The sequence below is a fragment of the Herpailurus yagouaroundi genome, unplaced genomic scaffold (assembly GCF_014898765.1).
Source record: "Herpailurus yagouaroundi ecotype Mexico unplaced genomic scaffold, PumYag 201, whole genome shotgun sequence".
Lineage (NCBI taxonomy): Eukaryota > Metazoa > Chordata > Mammalia > Carnivora > Felidae > Herpailurus > Herpailurus yagouaroundi.
This window is the reverse complement of record NW_024412432.1, coordinates 4260748-4270206: the sequence shown is the minus strand read 5'-3', so window position 1 is coordinate 4270206 and position 9459 is coordinate 4260748. Positions and strand designations below refer to the sequence as shown.

General features: G+C 41.7%; 1 long non-coding RNA gene across 1 annotated transcript in view; it reads left to right on the top strand.

The window, feature by feature from the left end:
* Positions 1-299: 299 nt before the first annotated feature.
* The window catches only part of LOC121014197 (uncharacterized), a 36920-nt gene continuing 27760 nt past the window's right edge, over positions 300-9459 (top strand). Inside the window, exon 1 of the long non-coding RNA XR_005783101.1 lies at positions 300-1179. This is a non-coding gene — a long non-coding RNA (uncharacterized LOC121014197). The remainder of the gene's footprint in view (positions 1180-9459) is intronic.

Below are 9459 nucleotides of genomic sequence, written 5' to 3'. Positions count from 1 at the left end.
AAGCAGTGTTTCAGAGTGGTTTTTGCCTTCACTGCAGGACTCTGCTCTTTCCAGTGATCAAGAATCTTTTCTTGACCCTTTTATAACATTCACACCGAATTTATTCCATCGCAGACTCTGAGAGACTCTGAGAGACTCTGAGACTTAAGGTTGGCTTCCAAATGGACCCCTAGTGGGGAAGCTGGTCCTGGGGCGGGGGGGGGGGGGCGGGGAGGGCAGACTCCGGGCGCTCACACCCCTGCTTTGACCACAGGGACTTGGCACTGCTCCGGAGCTACCCTTGGGGTCAGATTCTGTCAGAGTCCGGGGTTCCACAGTTGAGCAAAGGCTGAGAACCACTGCTCCAGAGAGCAGCTGCAGGCTGACTGCCTGGAAATGGGCAAAGAGCCACTGAAAGTCAGCACCATTGAGTGCCCTGTCTTCAGCCAATGGCCTGGAGCACAAGTGCCCACGAGGTTCACTACAGCTGCACTTTAAGGACCTGCGATCATTCTCCCGTTTCTTCTGAGAAGTCTTGTGACAAACCACCCAAGAGATTTAAGAGATGAATCCAACCGCGGGAAGCAATCAACATTTTTGACTTTTCTAGGTATCAGGCCTCGTGCTAAATGCTTTATGAGGGTTATTCCTCTTACCTCCCTCAGAAACTGGAGGAAGAAGTTTGGGGAAAGAAGCGGAAGAAATGTGGACGTTAAGTCTAAGAAGTCCTCAACGGAGCACAGATGAGCCAGAAAGAACATGGTTTCAAATTCCTCAATTCGAAGCTGCTAGATTGGAAAGGTCAAATTGGAAGCTACGTCTTTAAACGTTTCAACTTGTCTTTAGTAGGGTCATCAACAACAGATGCCATGGAGCAATGCTGTGCACATTCTAGAATTGAGGCTCTCACATTTTCATCCGTAAATATCACCTGGAAGTGTGACAGAACTAGAGACTTTCAGTCTCCACCCGCAGAGATACTAATTCAGGACATTTATTATCAGCTGAGAATTGCTGGCAGACTGTACTGATAGGAAGGTCAAAGCGACCACCATTAAACCTGCAAGCTGGCTCTGTTTTAAGTTCATTTGCATCCGAGAAAGGCATGGCCGCTAATTACCTCAGAAACCGGATTGATCCACTTTTGGTCATTTTACTGAGAAGCATTGAGCAAGTGTGGCTGGAATTCAGGATGGCCCGGTATGTTCAGCATTTATCTTACTGTGATAGAAATATTCGTCGTCCTTGTCTTCTTTCGTTGTTTTCTTATAAACTGCAAGCTGTGCTAGTAAGTAGCCAAGCCTTTCTTCACAGCCTATTATTTTGTGGAATGTGTCCCTGTGCATACAACCAAATCAGCCTTGAAACTATATTTCCCATATCAGTAAGCTTGGAGACCATTTGGGAAGACCCTTTCTTCACTGGGGCCAGAGAACTCCTACTCTTGTTGGTTTTGAATGTTTCTTTGGCTGACCATGCCCTCGTCACCCTGTCAAATCTTATTGATCCTTAAAGGCTTATTACAAATGTCATGTCCTCCTAAAGCATTTCCTGATTTACCTCTTCCATATCCCTTTTCCTGAATAGTCAACTCTGACTGCCATTACCTTTGAACCCACAAAACTCGTGGTTATAATTCTTTAATGGAGCATCTTTTCTTTTTTCTTTCCTTTGTTTTGCTTTGCTTTGCTTTGCTTTGCCTTGCCTTGCCTTTCTCTTTTCTTTCCTTCTCTTTTTTCTTGCTTTCTTCCATTTTTATTGCTTTATTCACTTACTTAGAATGCTTATGACAATACTTAAGCGCTACTGAAATAGGTATGGTCAGAAGTGAAACCTCAGTCCTTCATGTCAGTTTCACTCCCCACTATAGACCTTTCAAAAGGTATTTGCAATATGTATGTCTCCACATATCCACCCCTTCCTCCTAAACACACACAGACTTATTGTGCTTTTTGGGGGGGGGGGAGTTTCGATCCAGAACAAAGTAGGCTTCCTTTCAGCTGCTCCAGCACGTGTAGAATTTCAAAGAAGGTTCAGTCTGTCCTTTAATTTGGATTTAAACAACAGTGCAACCCATAGATAAATTTGTGCATGGGTTTCCTAGTCTCTCCACCTTGCTTCGACCTTTTTGAGGGCACGAGGCTTTCTCTGTGGGCTCTCCTGATGCCACCTCCCCCTCCCCCCCCCAGCAGATTCTTACAATTGTAGATGACAGTGCTGCCAGGACCGGTTCCTCACCATCTTTCTCTCCCTCCTCAGTTCTTTGGCTTTTTATTCTTCACCTAGGGCTTGGAGAACCTTGTCTGTGAAGGGCCAGCATGTAAACATGTTAGGCTTTGTGGGCCATGGAGTCTCTGTTGAACTGTTCACCCCAAAAGCAGCGGAGGCAATGTGTAAATGAATGGGGGTGTCTGTCTTCCAATAAGCCTTACTTACAGACACTGAAATTTGAATTTGATTCCTTTTATCTTTTTCCCCATTCGACAATGTGAAAACTGTTCTTAGCCTGTGGGCCATACAAAATTAGGCAGTGGTCCAGTTTGGCCTAAGGAACATAGGTGCCAACCCCTGCCCTTCCCCAAACTTCACATCCTTTTGTATCTGGCTCCTGATGAAGTTGCCAGCAATTTTCTATTTGCCTTATAATGGGTGGAGCTGGGGCATGGATCTTCAGATTCTGGGGCCTGAAGAGGGGAAGCAGAAGGGCTCTCACAATGTTCTGGCCTTCAGGTAAGTATCTCAGATGCAACAAACAAAAAGCAAGATTAGAACTTCTGATCTTCCTGCTCTTCTGTGTTTTTCTTACATTAAAGGAGTATTTCCTTCCAGTCTTGATTTAAAGCATCATTGTTTATTGTACATATTTTATTCTACTTGACTCCATATAATTAGTTTCCTGAAAATAAGGGCTTTTAAAACCCTAGTGTCTCTGCATCATCTATCCAAATGTCTGGTACCAATTCAGTCCTCAAATCTTTTGAAAGGAACTGATCGTAAGAATTCCTATCAACCCTTTATTTCTCAACCAACACTCTTTATCCACATTCTATCCATTTCTACTCCTTTCTACTATTCTCTCTATAAGTTAGCAAATAGAAAGCAACCAGAACATGTCTTCAAAATTCTTTTACATAGACTTTCTTGGAAACCAAGAAAAAAATGGGATATGATGGACGGAAGATAAATCTACCTCTCTAGACATAGTTTCATTTCTTTTCCCAAATCCCAAGGCTGCTCTCCCTGGGAACGCAGGGCACAAATGTGTTCACCTGCTGTCCTGGGATGAACCTCAACATGGTTTTGTGTGGGCTTTTAAAGTGTTCAACACTCACAGCCACTTATATGACGATGACGATAAGATTCTGCTCGTGCTTTGGTTGAATGTATCTTACATCTGTGACTGAGTCTAACGTTGCTCTGATCCCCCACCTCCACCCTAGATCTGCTTTCCCTGCCTTTCTTGAAAGCAGATGTGGAATTCGTAGTAGACAAGGGGTCTTTCTTTATGTGATTCATGTCAGAGTTGTAGTGACCATGGAGAAATGTACATAGATCAGAATGGCAGCGGGGAGTGGACTGGTCAGAGAGAAAGGTGCCCCGACGTACTTAAACATATCTTTGGCTCTGGAATCCAAGCTAACATATCAGGGTCTTCGTTTACAAAGTTTTCCCTGGTCAAAAAATAAAACGTCTAACAAGCCTAAAGTATACTCAGTAGCCGTATTAAAGTTCTCATAAATCATTTATGAGATGCAAAGTAAACATGCCTGGCTCTTTGTATTTTACTTCCTTGGCATAACACACGTTTCAGCTGGCCTCACGTCAGCATGAGTATTTTCCTCAAACATTCAAACTCCTCCTTCTAATGTGATATTTCATTTTATTTTATTTTATTTTATTTTATTTTATTTTATTTTATTTTATTTTATTTTATTTTATTTTATTTTATTTATTTTTTTGAAATGAATACTTGACTTTCCATCCTCTAAACAGCCAACCATGTGGCCCATACGGGCAGTTCCAAAATGCAGGCTGCCATTCCTGACAGTGTGATGTCCTACTGCTGGTAAGCCAAAGAGTAAGCACATGCTATATTTGTCTACACTGGGCCTTTCCTGGACACAGTTGCAAGAAATCATGGAAACCTGTGGCACTTCTTCTTTTTTTTTTTCATTTAGTTTAATTTATTTTTTTAACTTACATACAAATTAGTTAGCATCTAATGCAACAGTGATTTCAGGAGTAGATTCCTTAATGCCCCTTACCCATTTAGCCCATCCCCCCTCCCACAACCCCTCCAGTAACCCTCAGTTTGTTCTCCATATTTAAGAGTCTCTTATGTTTTGTCCCCCCCCCCGTTTTTATATTATTTTTGCTTCCTTTCTTTTATATTCATCTGTTTTGTATCTTAAAGTTCTCATATGAGTAAAGTCATATGATATTTGTCTTTCTCTGACTGACCAATTTCGCTTAGCATAATACCCTCCAGTTCATCCACGTAGTTGCAAATGGCAAGATTTCATTCTTTTTGATTGCCGAGTAATACTCCATTGCGTGTGTATACCACATCTTCTTTATCCATTCATCCATTGATGGACATTTGAGCTCTTTCCATACTTTGGCTATTGTTGATAGGGCTGCTATAAACATGGGGGTGCATGTGCCTCTTTGAAACAGCATACCTGTATCCCTTGTAAATGCCTAGTGGCAAAATTGCTGGGCTGTAGGTAGTTCTATTTTTAATTTTTTTTAAACTTAATTTTTTTTAAATGTCTTATTCTTGAGAGAGAGAGAGAGAGAGAGAGAGAGAGAGAGAGAGAGAGAGACAGAGCAGGAGCAGGTGAGTGGCAGAGCGAGAGAGGGACACAGAATCTGAAGCAGGCTCCAGGCTCTGAGCTGTCAGCACAGAGCCCGATGCGGAGCTTCAAGTTATAGACTGCGAGATCATGACTTGAGCCAAAGTCGGACACTTAACCGACTGGGCCACCCAGGTGCCCCAACTTTTAAAAATTTTTTGAGGAACCTCCATACTGTTTTCCAGAGTGGCTGCACCAGCTTGCATTCCCACCAACAATGCAAAAGAGATCCTCTTTCTCCATATCCTTGCCAACATCTGTTGTTGCCTGAGTTGTTCATGTTAGCCATTCTGACAGATGTGAGGTGGTATCTCATTGTGGTTTTGATTTGTATTTCCCTGATGATGAGTGATGTGGAGCATTTTTTCATGTGTTTGTTTGCCATCTGGATGTCTTCCTTGGAAAAGTGTCTATTTATGTCTTTTGCCCATTTCTTCACTGGATTATTTGTTTTTATGGGTGTTGAGTTTGATAAGTTCTTTACAGATTTTGTATACTAACCCTTTATCCGACATGTCATTTGCAAATATCTTCTCCCATTCCGTCGGTTGCCTTTTAGTTTTGCTGATTGTTTTCTTCGCTGTGCAGAAGCTTTTTATTTTGGTGAGGTCCCAATAGTTCATTTTTGCCTTTGTTTCCCTTGCCTCCAGAGACGTGTTGAGTAAAAAGTTGCTGTGGCCAAAGTCAAAGAGGTTTTTCCCTGCTTTCTCCTCGAGGATTTTGATGGCTTCCTGTCTTACATTTAGGTCTTTCATCCATTTCGAGTTTATTTTTGTGTACGGTGTAGGAAAGTGGTCCAGGGTCATTCTTCTACATGGCGTTGTCCAGTTTTTCCAGCATCATTTGCCGAAGAGACTGTCTTTATTCCATTGGATATTCTTTCCTGCTTTGTCCAAGATTAGTTGGCCATACATTTGCGGGTCCATTTCTGGGTTCTCTATTCTGTTCCATTGACCTGAGTGGCTGTTTTTGTGCCAGTACCATACTGTCTTGATGATTACAGCTTTGTAGCACAGCTTGAATCTGTGTCACTTCTGTTGCCATAATATGGTTAAGAGTGAGTGTTGGCAAATGACAGCAATGTTTGCTTTTGTATGTTTCATGAGCTAAGAATGATTTTAATATTTGAAAATTCTTTCCAAAAATCAAAAGAAGAATATTTAGTGATCTGTGGAAACTGCATCAAATTCAAATTTCAGTGTCCACAAATAAAGTTTTGTTGGCTCAGAGCCACCCCCATTTGCTGATGTGTTACCTGAAGTTGCTTTTGCTTACCCTGGTGGAGCTTAGACCTTCGGCAAAGGCCTGGAAAGTCCTTCACAGAAAGAGCTTGCTGAACCCTGGTTTAGAGCTTGGGGTTTGGAACAGACTTTCTTGGCTTGAATTCTGGCTCTGCCTCTCACCGTGTGAAACCTGTAAGTTTTTCTTGTCTATAAAGTATTTTCCGGTCTGTAAAAGATGGTCTTCTTCATTGTTTTCTTGTGGGAAAAGAACTAAATGGGCTTCTCTGGTTTCCTCATTCCCTCTAGATGTCACTGTTCCAGTTGGGAGAATTCCACTCCTTCCTGATCAAGTCCCAAATGTTCACTAAGAGACTTTGCTATGTTGTGGACTTAACTGGTATTCAGATTCGTCGAATAACAGCCTGTCAATCATTTGGGGTTGGTTTTCTATCAGGTCAACTCTAACCTGATAAAGGAATACTTTTAGCACTCAGAGAAAAACCATGTTTTTTTCTTTGTTGCCTGGAGGTGGGAATTCCAAGGTTTGAGCATGTATTCTGTAGTTTTAATTCAGCTTGTGCATTCAGAAGCAACCCTCTGGGCCTGTGGTCTTGGCATTCTTCCCCCTGAGCAGTGAACTGCCCAGTTCCTGAGAGCCCACCCACCGTAGGAGTGCTGTGTCCAGGGCCACAGGCACTGGTTTGATCAGGTTCATCAGTGCTTGTCGACCTTCCAGCATCACAGATGGGAATCTCACTTCCTGTGTCCATTTCAGGATGATAATCATGCTTCTTTCCCAGTGTTATTCAGTATTAAGTTATCCCTTATGGTTATTTGTTTGAACACAACAGAAATTCAGTCTGGTAAAAGAACACTTGTTGGAAGGATGCTGCGTGGCAAACCAACTAAAGGGGAAAAATAAAGAGCTGCCTACCAGGCCTTAAGAAGGAGCCAGGGAAGTTGTGTGAATTGCAGACCACAGAGCTCGTTTCAAGATGTTGCTTTCATGACTCACCCCCAGCACTGTTGCTTCTATGACTTCGCAAGACATTGGAGGGTCTCGGAGAGCAAATCTGATGGGCCACCCATGGGGCCAGGAGGGTGGGTCTTGTCACTGAAATCCTCCAGAATCATATTGAGTGGCAGAATGCCCAGTGGTCTCAAATAAGGGGTGTCAACCTCACTCCAGCCTTTAGTTTTTTTTTTTTTTTTTTTTTTGGTGGTGGTGGAGAATAGTGGTGGTGGGGAAGGTAGCTATTAGTTAGAGTGTCTCTAAATTTCAGTTCCCCAAACTATAGAATCCAGATAATAGTATTTATTTTGCGTTGTTGTAAAGAGTAAGTGTAATAATACAGAGAAAGTGGTCTATACCATGCTTGACACATAGTCAACGTGCAGTTATTTCCTGATTATTGTTCTCTGCATCAATTCCCATATACAACATTTTTCCATCAAAATATTGTGCTCTCAGCACCTAGGGCTCATAATCTAGAACTCCATTTCAGTTTCTAGCCATAAGCACTCAAAGATAAAAGGAATCGATTGATGCAATAGTTCATTTCTCTGTAAACAAATTACTTAGGTCACTATCAAAGCTGTCCGTATTGCAGGTACAGGTAGGTAACTATTTCCTGACCTATTTCTATGTTAGATTGAAATCTCTCTCAGGACAAGGCTGTGTCTTCTTTTTTTTTTTTTTTTAAGCTCAACCAATACTCACTGAGCATCTACCACAGGTAAAGCTTACTGCGGGATGGGCAAGAAGGTGTACAAAGGGAATTCTGTGTTAGTAAGAGTGAGGACATTGTACCTTCATTCTAGAACAATTTCAATGTGGGAGGAAGGGTGTTAATCTAAAGCAGCTGGAAGGCAACTGACTCTGGGGAGTGTTACTGGGGGGCATTACTGGGCTGTAGGTTCAAGATTACTGTAGTGTCCAGTGGTTCTATTTGAATACAATGTCGTTGAGAAGATGCTATTGTGCTGTGTTTGTTGACATGAAGGGGCTTAAGTGTGTTTTACTCCTGTAGCCAAAATTGTGAGTGGAAAAAAAAAGGATGCCCAATTAGTTGTCTATCTATGCGTTTTACAATACAAAGATTTCTCAAGTCTGCGAGTCTTGACATCAGCCCCCATCCGATGAGTCACTTTAGATAACAAGTTAAAGATAAAACCGAACGTCCAGTGAAACTATTTTTTCAAGAATGAGGCCAAAATAAAGACATTTTTAGACAAAGACAAGCAAATAAAATAAAACCCCAAGACCCTGCAGGAGACTCCTACCAATAGGTCTTCACTCATGAAAGGCTAAAAAATATATTTCAGGAAAAAAAAAATGACCCCAGAGGGAGCACCTGAGATGCAAGAAGGAACAGGAATAAATAATATGGTGTACGGCTTGGTAAATGTAAACAAACACTGACTGCATAAGCAATTAAAATCTAATTTACAGTGTATAACATCAGTGTAGAAATAAAACCTTCAAATACATAACATGTAAGTCACAAAGCATGTGATCAATGTTGAAGTGCTCTAAGGTTCATATGGTGCTCAAAATGAAGGTAAAAGTATTGATTAACTTCTAGTTTTTAAAGTTACAGATGCATGTTTGTCACTTATAGGACACCACTAACAGAATAGACAACCAAAATGTAATTTTCAAATCAGAAGAGGCAAAAAATGAAATGAGAGAGAGAGAAAAAAAAACAGCAAAGCTAAAAAGAGGCAAGACAGAGGGACAAAAACTAAAAAGCTCTGGACAAGGAGAAAATACAAAACAAGGTGGTAAAAATCAATCCAAATATATCATTAATCAAAACGAATATTAGTAGACTATAATATGTAGTTAAAAGGCAAATACCGGGGTGCCTGGGTGGCTCAGTCGGTTAAGCATCCAACTTCAGTTCAGGTCATGATCTCACAGTTCTTGAGTTTGAGTCCCTCGTCAGGCTCTGTGCTGACAGCTCAGAGCCTGGAGCCTGCTTTGGATTCTGTGTCTCCCTCTCTCTTTGCCCCTCCCCTGCTCATGCTCTGTCTCTCTCTGTCTCAAAAATAAATAAAAACATTTAAAAAAATTTAAAAAAAAAGACAAATACTATCACACTGGATGAACAAGCCAACAATAAGCATCAGTGCAGTAGATTCAGATATGAACTTTTTTTTTTAAACGTTTATTTATTTTTGAGAGTCAGAGAGTCAGAACATGAGCGGGGGAGGGGCAGAAAGAGAGAGGCAGACACAGAATTGGAAGCAGGCTCCAGGCCCCGAGCTGTCAGCACAGAGCCCGCCGAGGGACTAGAACTCAAGAGCCGTGAGATCATGACCTAGGCTGAAGTCAGACGCTTAACCAACTCAGCCACTGAGGTGCCCCAGATATGGACTGTTGGTAACAAATACATATC